At 42.4% G+C, this 17283-nt stretch overlaps 1 protein-coding gene across 5 annotated transcripts in view; it reads right to left on the bottom strand.

Moving 5' to 3' along the window:
- Positions 1–17283, bottom strand: part of KCNC1 (potassium voltage-gated channel subfamily C member 1) — a 122409-nt gene that overhangs the window by 31185 nt on the left and 73941 nt on the right. The gene's annotated exons all lie outside the window — the stretch shown is intronic.

Here is a 17283-nt window from a genome sequence, read left to right on the forward strand (position 1 = left end):
CTTGCTCCCACAGAAGCTAATAGACATGATTATGTAATGTTGAAAAGTAGAATGTATTGCGCCCCATGAAGTATCTTGCAGTGCCCTTGGGAACGAACATTCAGATGAGAAACTGTGTGTGAATGAATGTACAATCAACTGGAGATAATGTTTACATTTTCTCCCTGAATTCTCTGCTTATGAAAGTAAACACCTAATCTTTCATGTGCTGACTCCGTGATGCAGCCAGTGGGATGAAACACTCATCATGAGCTCTAGCAATGTGTGAAAATTTAGTCATATGTGGTCTGCAAATTGTGGTACTTAGCTCACAATAGGCACTGTTCACAACTGAAGATCACTATCACACTAGGAAGAGATGTTGTCCTTCAAACAACCCCAGTCAAGTTTTAGAGTTGCAATAAAAAGGGATTCAGAAACAAAATTGGCTGGTTTAGGGATCAAGAATTCTGCACTATTTAAAATAAATAAGGAACACTCAGGAAGGTGTAATGCTGCAGAAAATGAGGGTAACAAACAAATAGTACAAACTAGAAGCACAAAAAACAACACAAGCCTGCAGCTCAAAGCATGGATAATCAAAAACACTGTGGTCCAGATCAGTGCTTTATTTCTAAAAAAATTATAAATGTTTAGGGGTACTCTCATTTTCCTACTCGAAACACTGTCCCTCAATAAGGCCAAACTTAGATTCACAAAATGTTTAGGGGTATGCGTACTCCTGCGTCTGTCAAAAAGAAAACACTGGTCCAGATAACAATGTATCTACCCCCACCTATAACTGATGAAAGAGAATCTGGAGAAGTAGCTTCATGCTTTGCATTGTACTTTGGTCATAAGGTACCAAAACAGAAATCACAAGATAGTCTTCATAGATATTTCTTGAATATAGAAACATTCATTTACACCCAGTAGACCACAGGAACCCTTTGGATTCAACTAACTGGTCCCACTAGTGAAAACTCAATGACACCCACCCACACCCTGCCGCCGCCGCCTTGCCCTCCCAAATTGGTTCTGGAACAGCACAGAAGGGTGGGGGTGGAAGAGGGGAGATCATTTTGTCAGGCAAACAGAAATGTTTGCACTGATGGAATATTTGTAACATCGTAACACTGAATTCCTCCCTGAATGTCTACAGTTTATTATTATACTACCCCAGACATCTTATGAAGTCTGTGTCCATTACTCAACATAGAGAAAAAGCTGCCTATCTTTGTAGTATGAGATCCACAAATATTCTAACAGCTAAGAGAAGTATCAAATATGTTTACAGCAAAGTTCTACTAACCCCCCCCCCGAAAAGTAATTTTTGAAGGGAAACTTCTCACAGGGCCAAGAGCGGCAGGGGGAAGCAGGGCCAGACAGGGAAAGCTGGTTGCTGTGAAGCTGTAAGGTAGATAGCAGAGTAAGGCAGGGCAAGGATGGAAGGTTACAAAGGCTGAAGGAAAGAAATCCAGGAAGGCAATTGCTGGAGGAAAAGGGTGGAAGAAGCATGATGGTATGACGGGTTAATGAGAAAGGGAGACAAACAGAACTCCATACAACATGGACAGATGGACAGCAGATGATGTGCTTCTGGCAAAAAGGGACTGATGGATGAGAAAGTTTTACAGGTTAGAGAACAGTAGTAAAGGAAGCCAAATGACCAAGAGGTTTAAGAAAGAAGCGATGTAGAGCTGAACATCACATATTGACTTCAACTAGACAGTCAAATGTTGGCTTCAAGTGTCTAGTTTCTATTACTACAGTGGTACCTTGGGTTAAGTACTTAATTCGTTCCAGAGGTCCGTTCTTAACCTGAAACTGTTCTTAACCTGAAGCACCACTTTAGCTAATGGGGCCTCCTGCTGCTGCCGTGCCACCGGAGCCCGATTTCTGTTCTTATCCTGAAGCAAAGTTCTTAACCTGAAGCAATATTTCTGGCTTAGTGGAGTGTGTATCCTGAAGCATATGTAACCTGAAGCGTATGTAACCCGAGGTACCACTGTATATGATTCTACACACACACACAAAAAAAACCAAGGCTGGTTTTACAAATAAGAAAAGAAAGAATATAGTATGTGAGACAGTTGCAAATAAATCTAAAAAGGATATCACTATATATATGCAACAAGGTCTGGCCTAAAATTAGAAACATCTAAAAAGATAACAAGCAGGATTGACATTTTCAATTTAGTGTGTGAGTCATGGTTTGTGTGCCGAGTCTTCGTTGTTATTCAGGTGATACTGCTGAGACTGTGTAATAAATTAAAAGAAACAGCTTGTCACATCAGCAATAGTTGCTTTCAAATTTATTCATTTATTTATTGAGGGGGGGTGTGAGTGGCTGCCAGTGCTCATGCAGTATGAGAAATTTATACACGTTTACATATTTCCACAGTTCCTAAAATGACATGGTTTAGTTTAGTTCCATATAGTTATTTACTGCAGAATCCTATGGAAATAACATCCAAAATAGCCTGATGCTGAGCTGGCTGCATATGGTGTTGCCAAAAAACCTTTGCCTATGAACTCTATGCAACCACCCATATGAATGCAGCAGGAGATCCCTGGCTGTACTGGTCTGACACTGATGCACAAGGATGGGCATGAGATACAAGTCTTTTAAGCATGAAACTGATGGAGCTCTGACATGAGCAAGAGCTCTTTGGTGAAGATGATTTTAGCCAGCATCACATTTTAAGACAGGCACTTACAAAGTTCCCACCGGCACAAGCGATGCCACCTTTAACTTAACATCTATTTTGGAGTTAAAACAACAACCAGGTCAACAATGTCTTTGCAATTTCTGATTGTGGGGTTTATAATTGTTTACTTTTTATTGTGGGTTTTTATTGATCTCTTTCATGGTTGTAAGCTGTCCTAAGAATATTTATATAGGCAGCATAATAAATGTCAGATAATAAAATACATAAAAATGCATGTTGCAGCTAACTGTACTCAAGACACCCCCAACAGGAATGAAAGTTGTGTGGCTGGACTCTAAGTCCCATCATCCTTGACCATTGGCTATGCTGGGCATATCAAGACAATGATGGGTTTTGTGTTTGTTTCAAATTTTGCATAAATGCAAAATCAGTGCATAGAAATTCATTATGAGCCTCTTTTGCTTGTTATTTAGGAGCACGCCCAAGAAAGGGAGTGCATGAAATTTTGATGATGCTTTTGATTATGGGGTGAGTAGAATTTATGCAGTCCTTCAAATGGCTCCAGTTTTTCTTTACCACTGATCCAGACAACAAAAATAATGTGTTGCCACCAGCTGAGTGGTTTGTAGTATGCACTTTCAGGATGTCTTGTTCAAATTGATGTAAGATAGAGTCACAAGTGTGGCAGTAGCCACACTTTTAGTGAGTGTTTGTTATTGAAAGTAACATTATTTCAAGTAAGACCTAGTGATGTGATAGCCTCTGCAAGAGGTTCATTAGAAAGCCTGCTCTTTGGAAATGCAACCTTCCCCAACCTAGAGCCCTCCAGACTTTGATCAACTATAATGTCCTCCATCCCTCTCTACAGTCTTTGCTGGCTGGAGCTGATGGACACTGTAGTTCAAAATATCTGGAAGGCACCAGGTTGGGGGTGTCTGCTTTCGAGGCCAGATGCAGACACATAAAGCAATTCAAGCAATACTCAGGTAATGATGAGTCATCTAAGCCTAGGTCATAAGAATGCTGGTCCATGGGGTCATGGGGTCTAGGGCTGCTTGCATGAGCCATAAAATGAAATTCAGTTTTGTGGTAGAGATGTCTGCAATGAAACAGCACCAGGATTAAGGGTAGGGCGGATCCAGCTTTCACTTTATGTTCACACAGGGTTTCTGATTTCATGTAAAGACAAAACAGCATAAAAAATGAATGAATGCTGCGGTTTGCCATGGAAATCTCCTTCCACTTGCTTCTACCTTTCCTCCAGGAAGTTCTCTTCCTGCTTCTATACTCTGCTCTTTCCATTTTCAGCAGTGACTCCAGTTAGCTCTCAAGAGTGTATTTTCTCTCCTCTTTCGTTGCCATGGGGACGCATGTCTGCTTTGCTTGCAATTTTAATTTCTTGTCTGTTTAGTTTTGTTGCATTCTGTGGTTTGAGAGCATTTCCTAACATACACTGCCATTACAGCTCTTTTGCAAGTGGAGTTCCCACCCCCTCCCACTCTGGATCTGCTGATCTTGACTTCCCACCCTGCTCAACAGCAAAGGCATCACTTTCTTAGTTTTCCTTTGAGACAAGTTGTAGTAGTCATTTTTCAAGGAAAGAAAGGCAAGCAAGCAACTATAAACCTTTTGAATAGAGGGCACAAAAAATGTGGGATGCAATAAAAAGATGAAGAAAGGAAGGGAGTTGCATGTTTTTTTATGGCCCTTGAGAAACCTGGTGTCCCTGTATATAGTATCATAGTTTGTGTAATGTACAGTGCAATCCAACATATCTTTACTCAGAAGTAAGTCTTATTGAGTTTACTGGATTAGCTCCTGCCCACCTAGCAGTTCGAAAGCACGTCAAAGTGCAAGTAGATAAATAGGTAGGTAGGTAGATAAATACCTTCTCCTGCGGGAAGGTAAATGACGTTTCCGTGCGCTGCTCTGGTTCGCCAGAAGCAGTTTAGTCATGCTGGCCACATGACCCGGAAGCTGTACGCCGGCTCCCTCGGCCAGTAAAGCGAGATGAGCGCCACAACCCCAGAGTCATCCGTGACTGGACCTAATGGTCAGAGGTCCCTTTACCTTTAAGTATATATAGGATTACAGCTGCAATTGCACACAGTGGAAAACAATATACTGGTAAATGTGATCATGTGTTGAGTAGCAACCTGGTTAAAAATGGTCCAGACTCCAATGTGCTAGGAAAGAAATAAGAATGCTGAAGGGGAACTCTGGTTTGTACCTCCTCATTTAGCCACCCACAACAAGAAGTATTGTGGTGATATATATATGTGTATAAGAGGTGAATTGAAACTATAGCTTTCAAAAACAGCAAGAAGGGTTGTATCCAAATACTTAGAACAGTCCCATTGAAATCAGTAGGGCAGAAGTTAGTCATGACTTGAATCTAACCCAGTATAAACATTCCATGTGTGGGTTAGGGTGTAGGTTTTGGTAGCATCTTCTAGTCATTGCATCTAATGCACACAGAGCCTCTATGAATTTAGAAGGCTCCTGTTTAAAACATATGCCTTCCAACTTGTGGAGGATGAAGACAATTACCAGAGTGAGCATGTTCATCCTTGAAGTCTCCTTCATGTGATTACATGACATCAGAATACCTGAGCAGAATACCTGAGCTTACAATCCAAAGTAATCAACCCTTACCCTTTCCAGGCTTCTATATACTGCCTACTGTATGCAGTTATTTTATAAGACTGTTTTCCCAGGGCAAGTCTCTGAGGTTAGGTCTTTTTCTGCAACTAGAAGATGGGCATTATTTGATCTTTCTGTCATTTGCTGGGCTTTTGGACTTGTAGCTGATGAATACTCAACTTATGAAGCTTACAAGAAAAGCAGTTCCCCAGATAATTGCAAACTGAGTCTGACATTTAGATATGTGTCATGCCACCCATTGGATGGTGACTCTGTACAACAAAACACCCCCTACTCCTGTCCATAGCATATAGTGATCCGAAGACCAGTGCTCAGAACCCCAGGATGTGATTTACATGGGAGCTGAAACTGATTAGCCTTAAGAGTATCATTTTCTCCCTGGCAACAAATCACCAGGACTTTGGTTTGAGTTCTCAGTTGCATCTGCAGCGTCCTGCCCTGACATGCCCAGTCACATGAGGAGTGCCAGGCATCACCTTCTATAGTTTCTAAACACTTCTGGCTAGTTGCAGACATATGAGCATGTGAAATTTCACTTTATAAAGGAGCCAATAGCTTTCTCAGGCCTGGGTTTCAAGAGCTCTTTCCCAAACAACACAATGGACCCAAATGCCTCTCGTTTTATAACTTACTCAACACATCTGCCCCAATCTGGGAAGAGAGACAAACATACACAAGCAGGCTACCACATACAGAACCAATGAGGAGGAGGATGTGCACTCAGATTACATGGTGTGGCGTTCGCACAGAGCCCCCGGTCGTTCCACGGACTATTGACCCTGCCCCACCATGGGTTATCTCTTCCCCGGTAATATATTCAGACTCAAGTCAGGTTGTAATGTATTAACAAAGATTCCAGTTTATTGTGAACGCAAACAAGTTTTAAATACTTTGAAACACTGTAATCCGATTCACTCTCTCTGTCTCCCCTGTCTCTAACTCACTCTGACTCCTATGCCTCCCACCCACAAGAAACCAACCAAACTAACTGCCAAAACCCCTGTGTTGAGCCTTAAACACAGTTAGGCTCTGCCCCTGGGCTTTCTTATTGTTGCTGTTTAGTCATTTAGTCATGTCCGACTCTTCGTGACCCCATGGACCAGAGCACGCCAGGCACTTCTGTCTTCCACTGCCTCCCGCAGTTTGGTCACACTCATGCTGGTAGCTTCGAAGACACTATCCAACCATGTTGTCCTCTGTCGTCCCCTTCTCCTTGTGCCCTCCATCTTTCCCAACATCAGGGTCTTTTCCAGGGAGTCTTCTCTTCTCATGAGGTGGCCAAAGTACTGGAGCCTCAGCTTCAGGATCTGTCCTTCCAGTGAGCACTCAGAGCTGATTTCCTTAAGAATGGAGAGGTTTGATCTTCTTGCAGTCCATGGGACTCTCAAGAGTCTTTCTTATTAGTCAGCCTATTAACCCTTTCTCTCTCCTCCCCCAGTACAACATCTCCATAATGAGTGGGCAAACACCACACATGGCAATGATCATCTGGGGTGCAATGAATTGGTTAGTTGTGATCTTTCCAGAGATCTATCTATATTTGTTAAATGCATCTAACTGCATGCACCAGAGCTAGGTCAGGGATATTGCGTAGATGGGCTCCATCTGATCCCATTTGGATTACTGTAACATGCTCTGTGTGGGGCTGCCTCTTACCTTTATCTGTCAGCCTCCTTGAATCCCATCAGGGAAAGAGGTGGGGTATCAGTCAATCAAACTGATCTGTTTTCCTTCCTCAGGTTCTATTTAGGTTGCAATTCTATACCCATTTACTTGGGAGTAAGTCCCATTGAACTCATTGAGACATGCACAGATTTGCATTTTTAACAAGCCCAAACTAGTGAGCTATCATGCTGTCGAGTACTGTAGAGGAAGACTGGGAGACACACATGCACTCATTGTAGTTCACTGAAATTACAGGTTCAAATATGGCTCGCAAGTTTTCAGTACAGTGGTACCTCGGGTTACATATGCTTCAGGTTACATACGCATCAGGTTACAGACTCTGTTAACCCAGAAATATTACCTCGGGTTAAGAACTTTGCTTCAGGATGAGAACAGAAATCGTGCTCCAGCGGCGCGTGGCAGTGGGAGGCCCCATTAGCTAAAGTGGTGCTTCAGGTTAAGAACAGTTTCAGGTTAAGAAAGGACCTCTGGAACGAATTAAGTACTTAACCCAAGGCACCACTGTACTAAACATTTCCCCTGCCTCTTACCTAACTGGTTTATGCCACTGTTTTAAAGTTAGTAGACTTTGTATGCCCTCTTGAGCAATGCAGAGAAGCACATATAGCAGTTTTGCATACATAAATATAGCACTACAGAAAATAATTAGTTACTGCACAACTGTACTTAGAATGAGAATAGAGCAAGCTTCCAAATTAGGTTTAAATTAGATCTAGCTTATAATGTGGGCAACTTCAGAAATATAATTAGAACTAAGGCTATGTTGACATTGCTCTTGCTATTTTGATCACCGCTCTTGATTTTTAAATATACCGTCTCTTTCTCATTTAAAAAAAACAGCTTTATTTGACTCATTTTTAAAAAGGATAGCTCATTCGGTAGAGCATGAGACTCTTAATCTCAAGGTTGTGGGTTCAAGCCCCACGTTAGGCAAAAGATTCCTGCATTGCAGGCAGTTGGACCATATGACCCTCTTGGTTCCTTCCAGCTCTACAGTTCTATAATTCTATGATTCTATATATCACAGAATAATGGAACTGTAGAGTTGGAGGGAACCCAAAGGGTCATTTAGTCCAATCCTTAATTCCATCAGATTTTAATGAGGGTGAAGTGCTACAGGAAATATGGCAAAAACATTAAGAAAAGCATGTTGTCATCCCAATCTTCCCCATCCGTTAAAGAAAAGTATAAGTAAAACAAAACCTCCACAACCAATTCATTTTACAAAAAAGATACCCAGTGTGTCCAGTGGAGCCCACTCACACAAACAGTGATATTCGTAATAAAGAATCAAACAACAAGGCTGTTCAGGGAAACAACAAGGCTGTTCAGGAAAGCTGGGCCCTGAGCGTCCCTACTGCATAGGTGTGTTCTTCAGGGAAACAGCTTTGACCACACATAGAACAGATGTACCAGCTCCTAGGTCTACCAGAAAATGCCATGATGACAACAGGAGGGAGGAGAAAGCAATATGATCAGGGCTAAGAGCTAGTAGCTCCATTAACACACAAATTTACAATCACATTATTTTTTTGCCTGGACACACAGATGGATGGGAGCACTTGGCCAGAGTAATACTTTGAAACTGTGAAAGGGCTATCCTTGTGCACACGCTCACGACTCCCACATTTAGCGGTTGGAGGAACACAAGGGATGCGACTACAGCTATGAAATGTTTCTCAATTTGGACAACTCGCTATTAGTGTGGAAGGAAAAACCCTATCCTCTCCAATAACATGTGAGCAAAGGTGCAGACAAAGAGCCACAAATTCACTCTTTAAAATGTTGGCCCCGAGACAGCTGAATCTCACAAACACCTCTCTACCTCGCGCTGGTCTTTGTCCCACCTTTTCATTACCCATGGTGGTGTAGTGCACCTTTCAAACAAAACATAAAATAGATCCTTCTTCGCTCTTCAAATCTGTTTCACAAACATTATTCACTAATGTGGCGATGTATACAAGATGCCAGAGTTCTTAAAAAAACAAAACACCAAAATTCACAAATGAGAAAAGGAGAGTTGTTGCTAGGTTTTGCTTTTTGAGGCACCTCAAACAACAGACGGATCATGGCAAAAATCTTTGTGGACTGGAGCCGACTTTGTCAGATGCATCTGACGCAGCGGGCTCCAGTCCACAAAGATTTGTGCCATAATAAATCTGTTGAGCTCCGAGGTGCCACAAACCTCTTTGTTAGTTCTGCTGCCGCAGACTAACATGGCTACCCCTCTGGTTTTGTTTTGTTTTTGAAGACTGTAACCAAGGTAACCGAGTTTCATTCAGTTGCCAAGGCAACTGGAGGAGTAATATTGTTTGCAGTAAAGTCAGACAAACCTACTCATGTTCTGTTGATTTGAGAAGGTGTCTTAGAAATTGTTCAACTATTTTTAGCCACCTAAATCCATAAATCACAAGAGCAATTTGCAGCCTATTAAAATTGCCAATATGCCGCATGATTTGTATGCATGAATTATTCATGTTACTTTCATTTTTGGCAAAAGTGGCATGAATTCAAATTTCTTGACTTTACCCTTCTCTTGCCAAAAATATTTTTCTAAAGAAAAAATCTTGTTCTTGGATTAATACAGGTTAGCATCAGAACCTGACTCTTAAAAGAAAAATATATATATGAAAAGAGAGTGCAGTGCCAAATTCACCTGTATACTTTCGCAGAGACTTGCATTCATACATACCTTCTCTATTATGGCAAAGAAGGTTTCGCTAAACATGTGCTAATGAATTAAATCAATAAGAACTGGAGTGAGCTCCATCTCAGACAATCAATATGTGCTCAATGATCTACAACAGGCAGGCTGGTAAACTGGTCAAAATAAATTTACAATTGATTTTGTGTTTTAAAACTTAATTAGTGCATTTATAGCTGGACTGAATATGATTGGCCACAACATGCAAACAAGCCCTTTCTTTCGCTCCCCTTGTTTGTGGTCAATAGAGCCAACACACAGAGACCATGAAGTGTGCCAGCAGTCTATACACCCATTGCTGTGACCACAACTGCGTTCACATCACAACATGATGGAATCCAGGAAACAAAACTCTCACTACATCTATCAGGAATCCCATAACAATGGGGACATTCAGTGAAGCTGAATGTTGGAAGAGACAAAACAAAGCACTTTTTCCCAAAACGCACAGCCCAACCCCCACAAATGGCAATGATGTCTGGCTTGGATGGCTTTAAAAGAGGATGAAGCAAATTCATAGAGGATGAGGCTGTCACAACGGTAACCTCCACTGTTAGAGACAGCATGCTTCTGAATGCCAGCTGGTGGAAATTGCAAAGGGTTGGGGGGCAGAGTGCTGTTGCAGGCCCAGGAGCAGGGAAGCCACGGCTGGTGGGGCCCATATTATGGGAAGATACAATAAACACACAGGACAAACAGCTTGGGTTGAAGTACACCACATTATTATTAATTACGGTTGAAAGTAGGTTTTGGGCAAGGCACTGGGTGTGTATCCTAAATCAACCAACCAGGCAGATTGATTATTTTGCAGGGTCAATCCTGGGTTAAGGGCTCTCTCTACGACATGCATTAAATAGGACCATTATTTCTGAGGGGATGCTATGGCCCATCAGCACCCAACTAGGCATCCAGACAGAAGCACCTCCCCCTGGACTCCTTTAAAAGGGTACTCCCATTTCCCTGAAGTGGAGGCAGGTGGGCTCCCACCTCCCCGCCCCCAGCCCATTCTAAGGAGCCAATCTAATGCCTCATCCACCAACAAGTTGTGGCAATTGCAGTGAGGTAGGCAAAGCCCTCTAGATTTGTCCGCAGGCAAATTTCTCCCTGGCTCAGAATACGGTGGCCAAACATTTCTCTAGCAAGGTCGTAAGCAGAACCTACCCACCCCAACCACCTCCAAGCAGGGCCATGTGCCACATAGGGTGGGGAATCTAGCTTTGACTGAACTGATGAATCCAGGTGAGGCCTCTTTATATGCCACAAAGCCCCTCCCACCCCTTGCTTGCCTGTCATAGGTCGGTTCAAATGCAGCTTGGTTGTTTGAATACAAACCTCCCAGCAACCTGTGTGGCCAAAGGAGGATGGAGCGGCATCTCCCAACAGTTGTGCAGGGCTGGAGGTTTGCTCCAGGCTCAGACCATGAATGCAGCCACTCGCCATCATATGAATTACCACTCGCCATCATATGAAGGTAAGCAGTCATTGCACTCAAGTCCTTCTTGCAGGCCTTTCAAGGTATCCTAACTGGCCACCATGGGAACAGAATGAAAGGCTAGATGGGCCATTGATCTCACCCAGCAGCCTCTTGTTATGTGGTGGAAAGGGAGTGCCTTTTGCCTCAGTCCAAGACTTACTGGCCATGCTCAGACCCTATTTGAGTCTTGGACAAATGAAGCTATATAATGTGAGGGGAGAGACTTCATCAGGCAAGGCCTCTTTCCACCTGCCTTGCCCACCCTCCAGTTTCTGCTTCTCAGTTTGTATTGTATTATTTTATGCCCTGTGGCTTGCCATTGTTTTATTTATTGTAGTTTAGAAATTATTTATTGTTAAGTGTGGATTTCTGTTTAATTTTTATATGCTGATATTATTATTCTATACTATTCTAATGATTGTTGAATGTTACGTTATTTGATGTAGCTTGCTTATTTTAAAGTTATGTTTTATTATCACATTTTTGTATTGCATTAGATTGTTATAAGGTGTACATTCTCTGCTTCTTCAGCTTGTAAACTGCCTTGGGTACAGTATTGTAAGATAAAAAGACGGTATACAAATTAAAAGTGGTGATGATGATGATGAAGATGATGATGATGATGTGTTTATAGAGTTGCAGCCTTCACCCGGACGTTTAACGGTCTATTGATCCCTGTGCCACACTGTGCTCGCTTCCCTGCTGCCACCAACCAGTTACTCTCTGGTAAAACACTGAGTCCAGTCAGTTGTTAAAAGTGAACAACAACAACAAAAGTTTATTTTACAAACATTAACAAGTTTATGGTTTCTCAGATAATATTCCTGTCAGTATCTTAACTTTAGTTTCTTTACCGGCCTATACCTTCCTAATACCTTCTGACTGATTATCTCAACTGTTTGACTGACTTCTCTTAACAAATTCTCTCACTCTCTCCCACCAGACTAGCCTAACCCACAGACTTGACTTATCTGTCTCTTCTAACTGTCTACTCAACAACTCTAACTTCTTTCCTTCAGAACTTTCATAAGTTGTTTCCCTCACAGGGTTTCTTATCTTTTTGGGTAGCATAATGTGTGAGTGAGAATTGTCAGTAAATTAACAAAATAAGAGAAATTTCCTCTCAGTACTGTTCCCTCTGGCTAGGCTTCTCTCAAGACTCTGGTCCCAAAGTTCTGCTATGGGTTTTCTCTCTAACCCTTCAAGCTTACTTCCTCTGACCACGAGCCACAGTGAAAGCATCCCTAACAAATGGCAGCCTAGCCTCTGCTTGAACACCTTCAGTGAGGTAGAATCCACCACCCTACTAGGCAATTGGTTCCACCATCAACCTGCTCTTTCTCCTAATGTTAAACCAATCTACCTTTATGTCAGTTTAGTCCCAAATCCTGGGTGTAGTTACTGTTAAAGGATGGAGACAGTCAACTGAACATATGTAGCTTCCTAGCTACTAAGGGCCAGGCTTTCACTATTAGGCAGGAAGGTCTGTGCGGGTGTGTGCAAGAGTTAACAAGAGTTAAGTGTAGACATGGACGGGGGTGTCAAAAACAGTCTTCAGATTAAAAAGAAGGTGGAAACCAATTATCTTCTATGAAAAAGCATGGGAGAAAAATATTCTTCTTCAGAGCAAAGGGAAGCAGACAATGAACATTTCCATGGCAACATCTGCCTAGGCTCAGCCCTTAAATCTCGCAGAACACTTTTGATGCTGCAGTTTTGATGCAGCACCCTGGCCCCAGGTCTGTAAATAATGGGAGAAAGCACCCCTCTATATATTTCAAGATTTGTAAAACCTAAAAAATGACAAAAACAAACAAACAACAAAAATCTACTCTGGAGTTTAAGTGTCTCTCTCACACACACCTGGGGCAGGGAGGGAGAATTCATACTTGGTTAATTAAAAAAAGAAATAATGTTGGTATTATTTACAGGCATTTCTGTAAGCTGATAGGGTGCTGTAAGGACTACAACTTCTACATTCTTTTGTTTTATTTTGTTTCAGAAATTCTAATTAGTCTGCCAGTTTGTCTGCCTTCCAAACCTCCTTGATGAGCAGCCCAAGTACAAGATGTTCTTCTTTCTAGCATTTTATGGATTCTCCACACTCTTCTGTCATTCATCACCTGATATACAGCTATGGAAAGGGTGGCTTGGCTGAACTCGCAGGATTACTGTACCATCTTGTAGAATGGATTGCAGACAGCTGTGGCCACAGAGCAGGGCAGTGAGGGCCCCTAATTCAAAAAGGCAACTGTCTCCCAGGTGTAACTGACACACAGAGACTAAAAAAGAAAGATGAGCTCCCTACACCTGACAGTTTTTTTACTCTTTTCTTCAGCTCAAAGGAATAAAGCTGAGCCACGTGCTTTATAGGCCTTGCACAGAAAAAAACCAGAAAGTTGTTCTACTGACCTTCAGCACTCTAGCTCAGTAAACACAAGGCTTCCTTTACTGCACTGACTAGAAGAGAATAAGTTAGCCACAGACTATCCCAACCTGGCACTCTCCACATGTTTTAGACCACCAGCTTCTGTCATCATGGACCACTGACCACTGGATGAGACTGATGGCAGTTGGAGTACAACAACATCTGGGGAAGGCTGGTTGTCCTTGCCTCTTGACCATCACAAGATGCACACAAAGAATCCCATCTCCTCACCTTGAAGAACTTGCATTTTCCACTAGAGAACCACACAGACTTCCCTAGGAACAGTACTATTTTTCTAGAAAAAGAGATGCCAGAACTGAGTTCCAGTGAGTTCTGGCTGAAGAAAAGCCCTGCCTAGGAGGCTTGAGAAAGGACTGAGGAAAACATTGGCAAATCATGAGCCTGTCTCATTCTGCATCCACAATATGAAGCAGAGGATTTGCCCTGGTTTCAAATGGGTATATCTCTCTATGTTCCTAATGGTCCCCTTGCTTTTTCCTGTAAGACCTATTGCAGTCGTTAAGAGTCGTCAACAGGCTCATCACAGCTATCTGCCAACCACCCATTCCCACCACCCTTCTGAGTAATACCCCTCCCCACCTTCTCACTATATAGAAGGATCTGGCAACTTCAGTTTCAGTGTATCTGAAGAAGTGTGCATGCACACGAAAGCTCATACCAAGAACTAACTTAGTTGGTCTTTAAGGTGCTACTGGAAGGAAAAAATTTTTTTTGTTCCTAATGGGTTTATAATGAGCACAGGTTTTTCCTCATACCGTCCCTATTGAGAACATAATAAAAGCTCTACAGGGAATGAATCTGGCCAGTGGATCAGGCATTTCCCATGTGTCAAGTCTATGGGTGGGCAAGGAGCACTGTCCTGATTTTCAGTGCGGTTTCCCCCCCTAAACTAAAATGTCCCAAATGCTGTAACCTTTCCTCACAGTGGAGCTGCTTGCTGAACCAAAAACACCTCCAAATTCACTGGAGTTTGTGAAGTAGATCCCATTCCAGATTCCACTCAGCCAAAGAATTAAATCAATGCAGTTTACAATAATTTTCAGTTGTGCAACACCCCTGTTTTTGGAGCTCATTCCAAAGGGAGACCTATGTAACGCTGACATTGTGGATCTTTCAGAAAAAGAATGAGAAATTCTCCATTCCAGCAAGTCTTGGGCTGCCATTCCACAGGCACAACTGAATTATGTGCTCTTAGAGTGATTTTCGGCATCTTTTGCTACTGCTGTTATGCATTCCACCCTAAGCATTTAGCTCAATAGAGAGCTATTGGGCCCAGTCACAGTTCAACATGGAGCTTTTCAATAATTTTCAGCAGTCAGTGGTTCATAGCAGAATGCAAACTGTATGATTTCCCCCATGTGGACTCAAGCATGACAGTGCTGAAAACAACTTGAAGAATTCTGGATGGCATATCACTGTGGGCTCCCAGGGCTCCGAGAAACTACCGGTAACTCTGCTTACATGTTTTAGAGCACCAGCAGCAGTCTTGAATTTTGGTTACAAGAACCCATCATTTGCTTTTTGTTTATTTAACACATTGAAATGATTTTATGTCACTTTTCTATTAAACATTCCAAGAGGTTTACACAATTAAAAAGACTCACAGAGAGAACAGGAAAAACATTATTATTAGCAGCAAGCCATGGCATAAAATAGTGCAAAACAGGTAAAACAGATCAATAAAAGCTGCAGCCGTCAGCCTTGGAGGATAAAAATGCCTTAACTTACTATGATAAAAGGAATTTATGCCAGCTGAAATTTGCCAGAGCAAAGGCATTCCATAACTGGGCAACACCACTGAAAAGAGCCTTTCTCTGATAACACTCATTTGTTTTTGCTAAATTCGCACACACACCCCATTCCACCAAATGGTGCTTAAGGCTTATGGCGGTTTCACAGTAATACTGCAAATACCATTTTAAAATTGTAGCATGAAGTAAAACAGCAACTAAACACAAAGGAAAATGTGGGGAAGATGCAGTAAACCTGTGGCTTGCTCACAAATAATGTGGTATGATAAATGCCGTGGAGTGTTTGGTGATTAATTAAATTTACATACTGCCCTTCATCTGAAGATCACAGGGTGGTTTACAAGTTTTATAAAGTTATAGGTTTATTAAATTTATTGCTTTGGATTGGAAAGGTCCTCAAGCAATTCACAACCAAAGTGAACAAATACCATAATAAAATTATGGTACATAAAATTACATAAACATTATTAAAACAGATATGACAGTACAATATATCACACTGGAGCACAAGAAAAAAAGAGGCAAGGTTAGTGTCAGGCAGGCCTCCCTGGAGACAGCATTCCTGTTGTTGCCACACTCTAGAGCAGGGATACCCAAATGTTTTTCATAGAGGGCCAGATCTGATGAAGTGAACATACATGAGGGCCGACCAACTTTTTTTGTACAATTTTATCCCAAAGTTGTTTAGCTTTTTTTAGGATTGAAGTTTTTGGGGAATTTTACCCCAGGAAATAAACTGACTCAGGAGGGGCCAGATTAAACCAACCAGCGGGCCAGATTAGGCCCCTGAAACAGACTTTGGACATGCCTGCTCTAGAGCCATGGGTAGGCAAACTAAGGCCTGGGGGCCGGATCAGGCCCAATCACCTTCAAAATCCGGCCTGCGGATGGTCCGGGAATCAGCAGGTTTTTACATGAGTAGAATGTGTACTTTTATTTAAAATGCATCTCTGGGTTATTTGTGGGGCATAGGAATTTGTTCATCCCCCCCCCCAATATAGTCCACCCCCCCAAGGTCTGAGGGACAGTGGACCGGCCCCCTGCTGAAAAAGTTTGCTGACCCCTGCTCTAGACTTCTCTGCAACACAGCACTCCATGAATGTTCCAACAGCACAAGGATTTCTGCTCATGCAAAGGAACACCCTTCCTCAATCCTTCCACTGTGTGCTTCCTATATATGTTCTGGGTTTCCCCCCAACCCAAGGGGGAAGGGCATGGGGCACACAAGGAGAGAGCAGAGGTGGCAAAGTCCCGTTGCATAAGTGGATGGGATGCAGTAGTTGAATACTGCCTAATAATAATAATAATAATAATAATAATGTGCTTGAACACATGGTGCATACCATCACATTTCACTGCATTAGTTGACATACTAGGGAGCACTCAGTGGCGTAGCGTGGGTTGTCAGCACCCAGGGCAAGGCAAGTAATTTGCGCCCCCTAGAGTGAGTGAGCCAGGTAGGGGCAGAGAGCTGCGAGTGCGAGCGCGCCCCCCCAGATGTTGCTCCCGGTGCGGCCGGCCCCCCCCTGCACCCCCAACGCTACCCCACTGGGAGCACTGGCCATTTATGGCTCTCTGTCGTGTACAGCCACTTCATACATGACAATGCATTATTTTATTTATTACATTTTTATATTCCCCTTCTCCTTCTGCCCCTGAGATACAAGCAAAATGTGCTCTTAATCCATAATGTGTGGAACAGCTGCAAACAGGGCTGATTGCATCCTGTGTTAATGCTCCCAAATAATTCTTCATGCGTTCACTGAAAAATGCAATGGGAAAGTGCACAGTATATCTATAGGATCCACTATCCCAACCTGTTAGCTGTGTGTTGCAGTATGCACTTTTAATAAAAATGAAATGCAATAAAATCCAATACAAAAAGACTTTGCTTGGCAGCCTAC

The sequence above is a fragment of the Podarcis filfolensis genome, assembly GCF_964270895.1.
Source record: "Podarcis filfolensis genome assembly, chromosome: 1".
Classification (NCBI taxonomy): domain Eukaryota; kingdom Metazoa; phylum Chordata; class Lepidosauria; order Squamata; family Lacertidae; genus Podarcis; species Podarcis filfolensis.